We start from the raw sequence: 16,903 nt of genomic DNA, 5'->3' as shown, positions 1-16,903 counted from the left end.
TTAAAATCAGTGAGAATTCAATCGATAGGGATGTGTAGATATTTGGATCGGAAGCAGAGAAGTTGCTTCAGATTCAGTGTGAGCTATGCTTTTATGATCTTGTAAGGTCGCTGTGCCACCAGCTGTAGTTCAGAAGACGGAGAGGCAGAACAAATACACCCATGTCCAGTGCTTTTTTTAAAAAAAAAATGGTGCCGAAACTCTCATCTTGGTGGGCGCAGGAGGTGGGGGGTGGTGGGGGGGGGCAGCACTGCTGTGGTCACGGGTGCGAGGGGTGTTAATTTAATTTAATTTTATTATATTTATATACCGCCCTTTCCCGAAGGACTCAGGGCGGTTTACAGGGTATTTAAAATCAGCAATACAAAATACAAAAGTTAAAAAAACAATTTAAAAAGATTAAATTATCCCTTAAAATAAAAACCCTGGTTAAAAAATTCTCAGCCTGGGCCGGAGAGCTCAAAGAGCCAGGTCTTCAGGTCCCGGCAGAATGACCGAAGGTCGGGGGCAGTCCTCAGGTCCACGGGCAGCTGGTTCCAGAGGGCAGGCGCACCCACAGAGAAGGCCCTCCCCCTGGGTGTTATCTGCCGGCAGTCTTTTACTGGTGGGACCCTGAGGAGACCCTCCCTTTGTGAGTGCACTGGACGAAGGGAACTTGATGCTGGCAGCAGGTGTTCCCTCAAATATCCCGGACCCAAGCCATTTAGGGCTTTATAGGTCATCACCAGCAGTTGGCAGTGGGCTGCCCCCCCCCGGGCTGGAGCCAGCATGGCTGGTGCTGTGGGAGTAGCAGGGCCTGTTCTATATGGCTGGGCTGCGCGGGGCAGGCAGTGGAGGTGGTGCGGGCCAGGCAATGCAGGGCGGCCACATAGGCGTGCAGGGTGAGGTGACAGTGGTGCAGGTCCAGCACCAGATACGCCACCAGCCTGGCTGACACGGGTGACCACAAGGAAGGAGTGCACATGGACTCCGCAGAACCCACCTCCCACTCCTTGTCCTCTCTTACTTACCTAGTTGAGATGGTGTAGTTGGGTAGCAGGGAGGGATGCAAAGTTCCTGCCTACTCGCCTTAGCTGCAGACAACTTGCCGGTGCAATGTTTGCCGGCCAGGTCTTTTGGCACGCTCAGCAGCAATTCCTATTGGCTTTCGAAATCCAATAGGCTTTTGAAAGCCAATAGAGGGAGTAGCATAGCTTGTGCAAAAGCCTTTTTGTGTGTGTGTGTGTGTGTGCAAAAAAGGTGCCAGAATGCCATTCTGAGCGTTCGATGAGAAAAAAGGCCCTGCTTTTGTGTTTTAATCTTATGATTTTAAAAATATATTTTTTTCTATTGTAAGTTGCCCCAAACCTCACCATGTGGATTGCATACAAATATTATATAATCGGTAAATAAAGGTAGAACATATGTTAAATATACATCAAATGATAATATGCTTCCCTACAAAGTCAATTCTTGCTCAGTGACAGACTAAGGAGTTAACTTGGAAAGGCAAGAGGAAAATCTAGAAGAGATCTGTGCAACTTGTAGAAGGGAAAGGCCCACACTGATAAATTAAAAATCTTTGTGGTCTGTAAAGGAATGCTGGTGGGCTAATCAATGATTTGGTGACTAGAGGAGCATCTACAGTGTTGGAGTTCGTGGTCATGGTAAGCCATGGAGGCACTAGGCAACATGACTTTCAGGGCAGTGGTAGTGATTTCATTATTATTATTATTTTTTTAAAGCCTGTGTTCTGTCCAAGGGTGCTTGGTAGGCTGCATGTACAGGCCTGGTCTAGAATTTATTTTGGAGCATTCAACTATCTAGAGCAGGCATGTCAAACTCATTTTGTTTGAGGCAACTTCTTATAAAAGAATTGCCATTAATTTGTTTTAATAAAATAATTTAAATCAATTTTTCACTTGATTTCAAATTAAATGAGTTATGTTGGTTGACAATGAGTTTTTTTTAGTACAGTTGCCAAATACAATAAACTGGTTTTAGGTATATGTTACTGGAAGGAAAAAGCAATTCCTGCTGTGTTACTGATCCCAGAGAAGCATTTCCATGTATGCAGGTATCCTTAGGGTGGCATAGTTATGGATGAGAAATATTGGTTGCAAAGCTGGCATTTCTAGATGTAATACAGATATTTTGGACTTATTTTTGTTTCTTTGCATGTTTGATATTTTTAAAAAGGCATATGCTACTGACGCTTATGCACATATGTAACATCTGTTGCTAGAATACATGACCATTGCTTGTCCAGAATGTGAAAAGTGAAAGATTGTGACTAAACAAATTTTAATGTACAGATAATACCACCAGAAATTATTTTAGCCTTTTTAATAAATGTTATTGATGTTAAACTCACCATGGAAAACATCATATATTGTTATGTATATACTAGGTTAATTATTTAAAGATTGAAGTGCAACATAACTAGATTCTAAATAAACTATTTTTCAAAACACACAACAGTCCAAACAGTAAAAGTAAAGTCCAAATTAAGAATATTTCATTCTTAAGAATTGTTTAATTTAAAGTGGTTTAGTTGTAATAGATGGTTAGATTGAAAATAGTTTTCAATAGTATGTACAAAAGATACTATTTTTTTGTCTAGCATCAGCTAAATTAGACATATTACATTGAGAAAAATGTTTCTCATTTCTTTCCTGTTACCTTTAATGATTTCATTGCAGAGATGTTAACATAGGAAATAGATTATTTTGTTATCTAATTTTACTTTGCAAAAGACAAAAGCAGATGAAAAATGTGAGGTTCTTTCCTGTTGGCTTTTTTGAATTAGCTGTTTTAGATTCTAAAAGCTTAGTTCCTAAAGAAGTAACCCTGTAAATATTTTTAATGTCCTCCTCTAGTGCAGGGGTAGGCAACCTTGGCTCTTTTATGACTCAAGGACTTCAACTCCCAGAATTCCTGAGCCAGCATGGCTCAGCTTGGAAACCTCTCACTTTCCCTTCAGCATGGCTGGCTCAGGATTTCTGGGAGTTGAAGTCCACGAGTCATAAAAAAGAGCCAAGATTGCCTAGCCCTGCAATAGTCTTAGGAAAGTCAATAGAGGGAGCTTTTTTTGCAAAAAAAAAAAAAAAAGGTGCCGGAATGCTGTTCTGAGCATTCTATGAGAAAAAAAACCCTGCCCATGTCAGATCCAAAGGATAGTCTCCACTTTTGATCTGAGTACTGCAGATTTGCATGAGTGAACATTAAAATTAAACAAGATGATACCCATACTCTAGGTGCAGTAATAGAAGGCACTGGGGAATTCTGTGGCAAATGACAAAAAATAAGTGGAATATCTAGAAAAGGCATAGGGCTTGGAATAGCAAAGTTGGAAAAAAGTGAAGCCTGGAACTACAGGAAGATTTGGAATCGCATGAATTCAATAATGCAAGAGATAGGTTAATAGAGTTTGGTGCAGCAAGTTTCTTGTCTATTCCATCACCTTCTTCAGCATGAATTAAACTAACGGCTCGTGGATATCAGTGGAACCAAATAGATAATATAATAGGACACTGCAGGTGAAGAAGTGCAATCCAGTCAGCCAGGACACTGTAAGGAGTGGATTGTGAAACAGATCATGATTTGCTGCTTCCTGATAAGCAAATTAAACTTAGAAAGTTAAACAGAATAGGTGTGCCATCAGTTTTTATTCTGGATGACCTACAGCTGGAATGTAAGTAAGGAATAGGTTGATACACTTTATTATTATTATTATTTATTAAATTTATATGCCGCCCTTCTCCCTAAGGACTCAGGGCAGCTCACAACAATAAAAAATTAAAAAACATAGAATACAAAGATTAAAAAAGAATTAAACAATAAATAAAGAAATAAAAGACAATTTAAGCCGATAAAAATCAAATTTAAAAACCACGATCAGTCCAGGCCTGCTTGTTGGAACATCCATGTCTTCAGGTCACGGCGGAAGGATCGAAGGTCAGGGGCCGTCCACAGCTCCGGAGGCAGTTCATTCCAGATGGTCGGCGCACCCACAGAGAAGGCTCTCCCCCTGGGGGTCGCCAGCTGGCATTGCCTGGCCAACAGAACCCTGAGGAGGCCGACTCTGTGGGAGCGAACCGGGCGATGGGAGGTTGACATTGGCAGAAGGTGGTCTCGCAAGTACCCCGGGCCTAAGCCATGTAGGGCTTTAAAGGTAATTACCAGCACCTTGAATCGCACCTGGAGAGCAACCAGAAGCCAATGCAGCTTGTGCAGGAGTGGTGTAACATGGGAGTATCGAGATACTCCCATAAGCACCCGCGCGAACGCATTTTGCACCACTTGAAGCCTTCAGGTGCACCTCAAGGGCAGCCCATGTAGAGAGCATTGCAGTAATCCAGGCGAGAAGTGACAAGGGTATGGGTGACCATGCATAGGGCATCTCGGTCCAAAAAGGGGCACAACTGGCGCACCAGGCGAACCTGTGCAAAGGCCCGCCTGGTCACAGCAGTTAGATGATCCTCCAAATTAAGCCGTGAATCCAGGAGGACACCCAAGTTGTGGGCCCTTTCTGAGGGGGGCAATAGCTCTCCCACCATCAAAAGAGATGGAACATGTTGGACAATACGAGATGCCAGTATCCACAGCCACTCAGTCTTGGAGGGGTTCAGCCTGAGCCTGTTCCTTCCCATCCAGACCCGCACCACCTCCAGGCACCGGGACATCACGTCAAGGGCATAATGGGTTGGCTCGGGGTGGAGATGAACAACTAGGTATCATCCGCATATTGGTGATACCTCACCCCAAATCCACGGATAATCTCACCCAGCGGCTTCATATAGATGTTAAAAAGGAGGGGGGAGAGACCCGACCCCTGAGGTACGCCACAAGAAAGGGGCCTCAGGGTAGATCTCTGTTCCCCTGCCACTACGAACTGCGAATGGCCCAAGAGGTAGGAGGAGAACCACTGTAAAACAGTGCCTCCCACTCCCAACCCCTCAAGCTGTCGCAGCAGGATACCATGGTCGATGGTATCAAAAGCTGCTGAGAGGTCAAGTAGGACCAGGACAGAGGAGCAACCCCTGTCCCGGGCCCGCAAGAGATCATCTACCAGTGCGACCAATGCCGTTTCCGTGCTGTAACCGGGTCTGAAACCGGACTGATACAGGTCCAGATAGTCTGCTTCGTCCAGGAATTCCGGAAGCTGACGCGCCACAACACTCTCAACAACCTTCGCTACAATGTGAAGGTTGGAGACAGGACAATAGTTATTCAAGGAGGCCGGGTCCAGAGCAGGCTTCTTGAGAAGGGGCCTCACCACTGCCTCTTTTAAGGTGGAGGGAAAGACACCCTCCATCAATGAAGCATTGACAACTGCCTGGAGCCAGCCCCCTGTCACCTCCCTGGCGGCCGAAACCAGCTAGGAGGGACATGGGTCCAATAGACAAGTTGTGTTGTGATTCAGGGTCAGCCTGTGGGTTCGGCAGTTGGGTCAGACGATTCAGAGGAGGAGGAGTGGGGTGTTGGAGAGCTTGCTGAGAATAATATTGAGGCTCCACAGAGCCCTCAGCCAGGCCCCTCCCATCTGGTCATGACGCAGACCCAGCTGTGTGAGCCTGACAGCGTGGATGAAGATGACCCACAGCTGGCCCTGTTCAAGGACGCCCGACGCAGGAGGAAGTCAATCAGGAGTAAACAGAGGAAGGCAATGGGGCACCTCGGAAGGAGGCAGAGAGAAGCCACGCCTTGAACTGTTTAAAAGGGGAATGCGTGGGAGGGCTGGTTTGCTGAAGGCAACCGTTTGAATAGCTCCTGTTTCATGTTTCGTGTTTGCTCTCTTTGCTCTGTTTTATGTTTTTATGTTAATAAATTTGGCAGGCTTAGTTCCAGCCTCTTGCCTTCTTGTAAAAGGGGTTGTCCCTGCCTTTTCTGCTGGGCCGGTAGCAGGCTGGTACAGAACAGTTTGCCTTCAGCCTCCCACCCCTTACTATTATTATGGAGCAGCTACGTGCTGAGAATGCCCAGCTCGCCCAGCAACTCACTTTGTTGGCAGCTCAGGTGGCTTAATTGCAAGCTCAGGTCCATGCTGCACCCCCACCATCACCCCCACCCAGGAGAAAATGCCAAGTTGCGATGCCGGATAAATTTACTGGCAATCCAGAACTGTTTCCTGCTTTTCTGGGACAATGCCAGCTCTTTATCAGTGTGAGAGCAGCTGATTTCCCCACTGACCGGGATAAGGTGGGGTTTGTGTTAAGCCTTCTTTCAGGTGATGCAGCTCATTGGGGCACACCTCTGCTGGCTCAACCTAATCCATTGTTGGACAACTTTGTGGGGTTTTGTGATCATATGCGTCTGATGTATGAGGACCCTATAAAGATGCAGACGGCTACTCGACGCCTGAAAGCTCTGAGGCAGGGTCAACGCCCCCTACAGGGCTATATCAGCGATTTTCAGCCAGGATTCCGCCTGGAATGAGGCTGCGCTTGTGGATGCCTTCCAGGATGGATTGTCAGAGGAGATGTTGGATGAGCTGGCCCGTGTGGATATTCCCTCAGACCTGAATGGGCTGATCCATCTCTGCCTGCGGATTGATGCTCGAAGGAGCAGCGAAGGAGTCGCCGTGCCACCCCACAGACCCCTGCAGCCCCTGTTGTGCGTGAGACCCCAGTTCAAAGGAGCCAATGGAGCTGGGTGCTGCCAGGTCTTGTCTATCAGTGACTGAAATGAACAGACGACGATCGGGGGGGTTGTGTTTTTACTGCGGGGACCCTGGGCATTTGGCTGCTTTTTGCCCAAAGAAGCGACAGCGGGCATCAGTGACCGAGTCTGCCCCGAGAAAGTCCCCTACTTTTCTGTCGGGAAACGCCCCGAGCCCGATCTAGACAGTGTGATAGATCGGGCATCCCACAACAACACTGAGTGACATCTTTCCGATGCTGCCTGTGGACCTCCATGGCATCTGATATTGGAGGCACGTCTGAGTTTGCATTCAACAATTCGCAGCACACCTCCACACAGATGACACCGTTCTTGGCCAATGTGGGATATCACCCTCACTTTTTCCCTCTCTCTCCCATGGACTCACCGGAGCTGGCAGCGAACAACTTCATGGCAGAGTTACAGGCGATCCATTGATTGGTGCGACGTCAGTTAGAGAAGGCCAAGGTCGATTACAAAAGGTTTGCTGATCGGTCAAGATGGGATACGCCTCCACTATCACTCCTGTTTCATGGTTCGTGTTTGCTCTCTTAGCTCTGTTTGCTCTGTTTTATGTTTTTATGTTAATAAATTTGGCAGGCTTAGTTCCAGCCTCTTGCCTTCTTGTAAAAGGGGTTGTCCCTGCCTTTTCTGCAGGGCCGGTAGCAGGCTGGTACAGAACAAATTGTAGCACTCAGTCTATGCATAATCCTGTCCACATCATCTAAAGACACAGGGTCAAACTCACCCCAAATGGTATAACCAAGACCTGCCCTTTCCACTCTGCCGGATTCCGCCCAGTCGGAGTCCAAACCAGTCTGGATCTGATGTGATTTTGTCCTGCAGATACTGTACAATTTTTTTTAATCCCATTTATATCCCGCCCTTCTCCGAAGACTCAGGGCGGCTTACAATTTAAAGCACAAATCAATGTGCTTAGCAATAGCCTTCATTCTATGTATATGCCTGCTTATTAGGGCTTTCGGCCCCCCCAAGTGGCATTATTACAAAGTCAGCTTATTGCCCCCAACAATCTGGGTCCTCATTTTACCAACCTCGGAAGGATGGAAGGCTGAGTCAACCTTGAGCCTGGTGGGATGTGAACCTGCACTAATTGCAGGCAGCTGGTGTTACTTAAGGAGGCATTAGCCCGCTGCTCCACCAAGGCTCTTCCTCAGCCCTACCCTGCAAGGGGTCATCCCTCAGTCGCTGGTTGAGCAGTGAGCGGGTCACTCTAAACAGGGTGGCTGGGCGGTTATCTGTGGACAGAATGAGAGCGGAAAAGACTTCCGGTGGCGACGGACTTCCGGTGGCGACGCGGCGCCGAAGACAGCCGCCTCCGGGCTGTCCGCTCCGCAGCTGTGTTTTTCCATCGTAAACAGCGCCGATCAGCTGTTTAGATGGATTTGAAGCCCCCTCCTCAGGAGAAGAGGAGGGGGTGAGGCCCCAGGTAGGGGTTGAGCTCTCCGGGGCCGCCTGAGCTGAGAGTTTGGGTGGCTGAAGGATTGAGCCCCCCCGAAGCCTGGGTTGCTCCGAGCTGCGCAGCGCCCCTGCTCTGGGATTTATGGAGCAGAGCCAGGCGTTAGCAACCACCCCTGCCAAAAGGAAATACTTTTGATTATCAAGATGCAGGCAGAGCGGTACAGGAGGTCAAGGTGATGTGGACTCTTATCTTTACTCTCTAGCTCAATGGATTTTATAGCTTTAAAGTGAAAGTGCGCAATAAGTGAAAGTGGGGGAAGATGGCGGCTAAAACTTCTAAAGCTCTTCGGAGTGCGGGGTCTTCCCTGGTGCAACAGACCTCATTGCAAGCTTTGCTTCCTCCTGCACCTCCTCCGGCATTGACGCTTAAGGATTTACAAGATGCTCTTGGAAAGCATTTACAATTGATGTCTGACATGATGGATGAAAAGTTGAAAAAGCTGGAGGAGAAAATGGAGGAGAAAATGGAGAAATTGGAGAAGAAGATGGAAGAGAAGTTTAGAGCAATGAGGGTGGACATGTTGTCTATGATTGAATCTGTAGCTGAATGTGTGCAACAGCTGGATGTAAAAGTGAAGGATCTCAGTCAAAAGAACTCTATATTAGAAGCAAAGGTATTAGAAAATGAAAATATAAGGGATAAAACGGACGGAGAATTGAGCCTTGTTCAGTATCATCAGATGCAGTATGCTATTAGAATCAGGGGTTTAAAGGAGAATTGTAAAGAAGATTTAAAGCAGCTGATTTCTGAGGCTCTGGAAGGGCTATTGGGCCAGCCAGCATCTGAAATTGAGGGAAATATGGACAAAATTTTTCGTGTAAATTCATGGATTGCAAGACAGAGGAAGTTACCCAGAGATGTGGTGGTCTATTTTACAAAGAGAGTAATTAGAGATGAAGTTATTCAAGCTGCTTATGATACTAAACTGGTAGTGGCTGAGCAAGAAGTCTTGGTTTTAAAAGCGATTCCTCCGAAGATTTTAAGGAGAAGGAAAGATTTTGCATTTCTAGTACAGGAACTTAAGAAATGTGATATTAAGTTTAGATGGGAGATTCCAGTTGGACTGGTGGTGACGCACGAAGGTAAAAGATATCGTCTGGTTACTGTGGCCCAGGCACGTGATTTTTATAGCAATGTGTTAAAAGCAACCCCCCTATCATTTTTGGAAGCTGTAAAGGGATACGGCAAGGGAAAGCTTCAAGATGTTGCAGATAGACAGACAGAGGACAATGGTGTTGGTGGGGATCAAGATACAGTCTCATCGGTTGTTGCAGGAGGCCAGAGGATGACGCGTGCCGCCCTAAGAAGAGCGAGACGAGAGCAAGAGCAAGACCAGCAGAAAGTTATGGAATCTCCAAAGTGTACTTACAGTGAAGCTGTGGGAGGGGCGCGGTCCAAAGAAGTTTTGGGGGTCATGACAGACGTGCTCCAAAAGCTTTGGAGCGTCAAGATTGGTGATTAAATTTTTAAATTAGAATGTCAATGGATTAAATTTATCATAGAGGAGAAAGAAAGCTTTTTTTTAATATTTAACACAATTTAAGATTGATGTTATTTGCTTGTTAGAAAAGTATATTAGGGTTATGGACTAAAAGTATGTGTTGAACTAAGAATGGGTATGCAATCTCCTAATTAACAAAAAGTTGTCTTACAGATTGCTTAAACCTTTTATTTTACTCTTTTTATTTGAACTCAAGGATGATTTGGAACTGCGAGACATTTGGCGTGATACATGCAAGAACTATTTTTGATCATAGTTTAGTTTGGTTGGAGATTATTAAGGTTAATAGAGATAGGCGCTTTTGGCGCGTAACTGAGAATTTGTTTAGAAATTAGAGAAAGGTTGGAGAATGTAAATAGTAGGTGAAAGTTTTTTTTTCTTTTTTTTTTAAATTAATATGAATAAGGACTGGGATTAAGAAAATCTATTCTGAGTAAAGCTCTTTTTCTGTTTTCCTCTTTTTCTTTTTTACTTTATTTGTAATATTAATATTGTTTGTATTCATTTTATATGAGCTAGAGCAGGGGTCAGCAACCTGAAACAGTGAAAGAGCCACTCAGAATCGGTTCCCTCACAAAAGGAAAAACTGGGAGCCGCAAAAAAAATGTGTGCACATGCGCATACATGCGCACATGTGCAGAACAGGGTTTGACTGAAGAGTGGAGCCAAGGCGAGATATGCACCTACCCTGCATATTTGAATTGATTGGTTGAACTTTTTTAGCCCCACTTTTTTTTGGACTGCACATGGCAGAAGACTGGGAGCCGCAGGAGATGGCTGAAAGAGCCGCATGCGGCTCCGGAGCCGCGGGTTGCAGACCTGTGAGCTAGAGGGAGATAGAATTAATAGTTTATTGTTGATAACATAGGGGTGCTTATGTTTGTTTTTTGATTTTATACCCTGTATTTAGCTCTGGGAAGTCGGGGGGGGAGGAGGGAATGGGGGAGAGGGTTAGGGAGGGTTAGATAGGGATGGGGAGGGGGGGATTAAAGTAAAAATGTATTGTAAAACTTTTTAAATAAAAAAAAGAATGAGAGCGGAAAAGTAAGCATGCTTTGCCGCTTCCATCGCCACTAGGTAATACTTAAGATAGGTTCTTAGCTGTGTTCGATAGGATTCGGATCTGGTGGACCTCCAACAGCTCTCTAGGCATCTTTTCTGGTGCTTCATCTCTCGGAGTCCCTTGGTAAACCAGGGGGCCACCCGGAATCTGTGCTGGTTCAGAGGCCACAAAGGCACAACTTGATCCAAGGCCCCAGCAGCATCCCTATCCCAGTCTACCACTAGTGCCTCGGCAAAGTCGTGGGCAAGGGAAGCAGGAAATGTCCCAAGCTCCGTCTGGAACCTCTCAGGGTCCATCAGGCGCCTGGGGCGGAACCACCTGGTCGGTTCTGCCTCCCAGTGGCGGGGGGTGGCGTACTGAAAGTCTAGCTGGAGAAGAAAATAATCAGACCATGACAGAGGTTGGATAGTTAAATCCCCCCCTACCCAGATCATTAACCCACTGCCCAGAGATAAAAACCAGTTTGAGTGTGTGCCCTCCATTATGGGTCGGGTCTTGAATTATTTGAGTCAGGTCCATGGCCGTCATAGAGGCCATGAACTCCCGGGCCAACTCAGATGCCTCACCCACAGAGGGCACATTAAAATCCCCCAGAACTATAAGCCTGGGGAACTCAAATACCAACTCAGGAAAGACATCGAGGATCTTGGGCAGGGCCGATCACACGCAGTTGGGAGACAGGTACGTAATCAATAGGCCCAACTGAACTCTAAGACCCAACTTCAAAAGGAGAGACTCACATTCGCCTATCTGAGGAACAGTGGCCACTCGCGGACAAAGACTCTCCCTAATAATAACCACCACCACCCCGCCCCTGCCCTGGGCCTGCGGCTGGTGAAGCACCCAGAAACCTGGTGGGCATAATTCCGAGAGAGGGACACCTCCCTCTTGGCCTAACCAGGTCTCCGTGATGCAGGCCAGGTCCGCGTTCTCCTCCTCAATAAGTGGCCCGTTCCCTGATAGCGATAGAGTCCTCTGCTCCCACACTCTCTGCCCCTCCCAATCACCATCAGGATAGGGAGACCCTCTGCACTCGGAGCTGAGTCTGCCCCCAAACCTCTACTCCCCCCCTGCGACCATCCGATGGTCTGGACTGCTGTCCAGGTCAAACTCCCCCAAGTCCATTCCAGATCCCTAGAGCCTCCCCCCTCCCGGGTCCCCTTAAAATTTTATATAAAAATCTTAATAAAAATCCCCTCAGCGTCTACTTTGAAGCATGCCATCTCTCAGGGTCCCACAACCCGTCATCAAGAAAGTTCTTATGTAGGACAGATGGGCATTCCTGCGAGAGGGGGGAATCTCGCAGCAAGTAAAGATCTGCAAAGGTGTACGCTGGCATACAAAGGAAAGCGGTGGTATCTGACAATGAAGGGTGCCAGCAGACGAAGTCAATGGAAAATTCAGTCGACATGTGGCAGGTCCCAAAGCCACAATTGTGGTAACAGTGGAGTAGTCTACGGTGGCAACAGGAAAAGCCATAACAGGTGGTGATGACAGGTCCAAAAAAAGGAGGGAGGGCGGCCTGATGACAATGGCGACGGACCCAAAACAGCAAGATTCAAAGTCAGCCATAAGGGCGGCTGCAACCTGCGCAGTGGCAGGGAAAGCAGCAACAACAGCAGACCCCACAGCCGCAGCCACAGCACCAGCAGGATCAGGTCCACTGCACTCATGGAGCCGAACTCGCCGAGTGGCAGAGAGGGAGGGGGGAAACATTGAGGCTCCCTCCCCCCTGCCACAACCCTGGTCTCGATAAAACAAACAGGCACGAGCAGAGCCCAGAAATTCCGGCAAAGATCACTTGTCACAGCTCCACTCGGCTTGGATGAGCAGCTGCCAGCGTCCTCTCACCAGTGAGTTAGAAAGTCGGCTTCTCCAGCTTCTCCTCCCCTGTCCTCAGCCATTCCAAGACGTATCCTGACAGGGGAGGGAGATAACGCTCCATCAGCAGTTCCACCAACCGAACGGGGGCCAAAACAATGACAAAAAGCCCCATGGCACCCAGCAGAGCCGAAAAACCGCTCGACACTAAAAGCTCAGAAGCCAGCGAGGAACCATCTTGGACATGCGCAGAAAGAGTTAAGTTAAGTTATAACTTAAGTTATGTCAGTGATTATGGAAATAAAACAACCTTTACAACAGACCAGAAGTTACTATAAGATGTGAATAATGCAGTATAGCGAAGCTGGTGACAGAAGGATCCATGTTTTCCCCACATGTTTCATTGTACAACAAACTTAAGTAGGGTAGGATTAAAAGATATGACAGTTGGATTCAGAACTGGAAGCTGGAACAATGGCAGCTTCAAATCTGTAGACCACACCACTTGGAAGCTGAAAGTAAAGAAGACTTAGCAGAGCTTTTTAAGAAAGCAAAAAAATGGAAAGTGAAAAATCTGGTTTAATGTTGAATATTAAGAAGACAAAAATAATATGAATCAGGATGTTTAATTCATTCACAGTTGAGAGTAAAAATGGAACGGAGTCATTTAATTCCACTTTATAAAGGGACGCGGTGGCTCAGTGGGTTAGGATGCTGAGCTTGTTGATCAGAAGGTCGGCAGTTTGGTGGGTCGAATCCCGAGTGTCGCGTAACAGAGTGAGCGTCTGTTACTTGTCCCAGCTTCTGCCAACCTAGCAGTTTGAAAGCACGTAAAAATGCGAGTAGAAAAATAGGGACCACTACGGTGGGAAGGTAACAGCGTTCCGTGCGCCTTTGGCGTCTAGTCATGCCAGCCACATGACCACGGAGACGTCCTCGGACAAGCGCTGGCTCTTTGGTTTTGAAACGGAGATGAGCACCGGCCCCTAGAGTCGGAAACGACTAGCACGCATGTGCGGGGGAACCTTTACCTTTACCTAAAGCCTTAGTAAGGCCACACTTGGAATACTGCATCCAGTTTTGGTCACCATATTGTAAAGATGTTAAGGCTCTGGAAACAGGGCACAGAAGAGCAACAAAGATGATTAGGAGACTGGAGGCTAAAACATATGAAGAATTTGCAGGAAGTGGGTTTGTCTAGTCTAGTGAAAAGAAGGACTAGGGGACGATATGATAGCAGTGTTCCAATATTTGAGGGGCTCCTATAAAGAGAAAAGGGTCAACCTATTTTTTCAAAGCACCAGAAGGTAGGACAAGAAGCAATGCTTGGAAATTAAACAAGGAGAGAAGCAACCTGGAATTAAGGAGAAACTTCCTAACAGTGAGAACAATTAATAGCAATAGCACTTATATACCGCTTCACAGTGCTTTACAGCCCTCTCTAAGGGATTCTACAGAGTCAGCATACTGCCCCCTCCAACAATCTGGGTCCTCATTTTACTGACCTCGGAAGGATGGAAGGCTGAGTCAACCCTGAGCCGGTGAGACTCAAACTGCCAAACTGCTGGCAGCGGCAGTCAGCAGAAGTAGTCTGCAGTACTGCATTCTAACCACTGCACCACCAGGTCTCTTAACCAGTTTAACAGCTTGCCTTCAGAAGCTGTGGTGCTCCATCACTGGAGGTCTTTAAGAAAAGACTGGCTTGAGGAAGGGGTTGGATAGAAGACCTCCAACGCCCCTTTCAACTGTTATTCTACTACTTCTGTCAAACTCAAAAACAGATTACTGATATTTTATTTTGATGCTATTTCTCCCCATATTTATTTATTTGCAAGGCTTATATGCTGCTCTGATCGAAGCTGACTCTGTGCCTATGTATGGTTACCATCTTCATACATTCATATTCAAAACAAATAAATGCAGCCTCATAAATAATAACAAAAGGCTCAATGGTTTTAAAAAAGAAAAGATGAATATAAAATAAAAACCTTAAAAAAATGTCACAATCCATGGCCCCAAATGAAAACCCCATTTAATTCTCTGTTTTCAAGGTCAGGCAAGACCAACTCAACTTTTGAACTTGACCATGATGTCCCAATTTTAGAAACAGTCATTCTCGCCAAAACTGCGTAGGTCCTGAGGTGCAATGATAATGACCTTTGAGATTTTGGTAAAATGCCACAACTCCAAGCCAGTAAATTGCTCAACTCTCAAATAAAGGAACTTAACAAGCTTTAGGCATTAATTGCTAAATTTGTTCCTTTGTAAACACTGAATATTTAAATGAAGGAATGCAACTTACCCTTTTCCAAGGCTGTAAATAGGTCTCTTCATATTTCCTAGAGGTTATGAAGTTATTCCTTTTGGTATAAAGGGTGCCGATAGTTCATGTTCAGTTTCTAGCTTTTCCAATTATTTCTGTGAGATGCTCTCCTCTAAAACCTTGTAAAACCAAATAAACAGTATTGAGCTTCGAGGTCCAATCAGTTTAGGCAGCTTTCTTTGATCCACAGTAAGTAAGAAAATTATTATTTATGCTACTATTCTTGTTCATATTTGTATTATTATTATTATTATTTAGGGTTCTTTCTTTCCTTGACTGCTTTGGCAAATATAAAGGGCAGTTGTTTATCCGACTATAATAGTGGGTTCATGTACCATGCAAATTTGATATATTGACTGAAATTCAAGTTATTCAAATACATGTATTAATATGATTTATACAATTTCAATTTTTAAGGGGATATTTCCATTTTAGAAGACATGGATTATCTTCCTTTCTAATATAGAGAACAGGAAAAACTGTTAATAATTATTAATTTATTAGATATTGTATAATTAAAGATATATCATTGTTTGCAGAATTAGAAAAGCTTTTTATATATGTGTACATATGTCCATATGTATGTATCTCCTATAAATATACATACCTGTGTGTGTATTTTTCTAATATACATACTTTTGAAATATATTTTTGGCCATGCAAAATTCAGAGAACCGTATAATCTGTATATTGGTCCAGGAAGTGTGAACTACGTAGAATCACTTAAAATGCAAGCCATACCTAAGTTTACGCAGAATAGCTCATATTTTACCAATTTAAAATGAATTCTTAAATCCTGATCCAGTAATTGTTAACAGATGTAGGAACTCTGATGGCCATATGAAGTTCCTCCACCCTCATGGAGCATCTCTGTGGGGAAGGGTTGCATGTATAGTGATGTGTCTTACTTTAGAGCAAGGGCCTGCAACTCAGGCCCATGTCAAAATTTAGACTAGGTAAAAGATAAGGGTTTCCCTGTCCAGTTGTGACAGAATCTAGGACACAGTGCTCATCTCCATTTCTTGGCCGAGGAAGCCAATGTTGTCCATGTGACCAGCATGGCTATACACACCAAAGGTGCACGGAACACTGTTATTTTCCTGCCAAAGTGGTACCTATTAATCTATTTGCATTTACATGCTAAGTGGGCATGTGCTCAGGTCTTAAAGCCAGGCTGTCAGCTGCTGAGCCATCGTGCACCCTTTGAATTTAGACTAGCATGCTATAAAAAGTGGACAAGGTTGGGAAAAATAAATTACAATATTGTGCCAAGTTTAAAAAAGTTAATATGATCATTATCAATATCTTTAGTCATTTTACACTGCATTCACATTAACAAACACAGATTGGCAGCAGTTTTGGGAGGAGCCTTAGAAACAACTGACAAGAATTTGGAGATTACATGCAGTCCTGTAACTTTAGGCTGCACATCCCTGAATTAAACTAAGGATGCTAGTAGACGTGTGACATGTACATGTTCTAAGATGTTTATAGAGTTCCGGGGTAAAGAGGCAGTCAAACTACCCTTAGGATTAAAATTATTCAAGCAGTGAGCACAATTAGAAGGATGCATAAGCATAAAAGAATGACCATCACATAAACAAATCTAGCCTGCCTAACAGAGAGCACATTGTGGTAGTCGGGGGTGGGAATTTTTGAGCCCTGCCAAATCTGTTTTGTAGACTTAAACATTCCATTTTAAAAACAACACCAATCAAGTAATTAAAACTATTCCTTGGCCTTGAATGAAGGAGCATGCCACTCAGAAGAACTAATTTTCTCAGTTCGGCTAAACAATATCGGTGAAAGCATTGGATAGTAATTTCTCACATGCAAGGTAAAAATTACTTATAAAGTTATTTGGGGGTCAAATAACTTATAACTAAACAAAAAACTTATAAAGTTTTGCGCTGGGTGAGAAGGAATTGAAGAGTATGAACTTGAAATGCGCCCCCCCCCCCAAATTGTGACTTTAAGATGAGTGGCTATAGAGCAGGACATGTCAAACTCACAATGTCATGTGATGTCGCACAACTTATCGGAGCTTTTTCCCCATTGCCGGCAATGGGGTGG

Source organism: Vipera berus (genome assembly GCF_964194415.1).
Source record: "Vipera berus genome assembly, chromosome: 1".
Lineage (NCBI taxonomy): Eukaryota > Metazoa > Chordata > Lepidosauria > Squamata > Viperidae > Vipera > Vipera berus.
The sequence above is the reverse complement of the archived record's forward strand: the minus strand, read 5'-3'. Positions refer to the sequence as shown.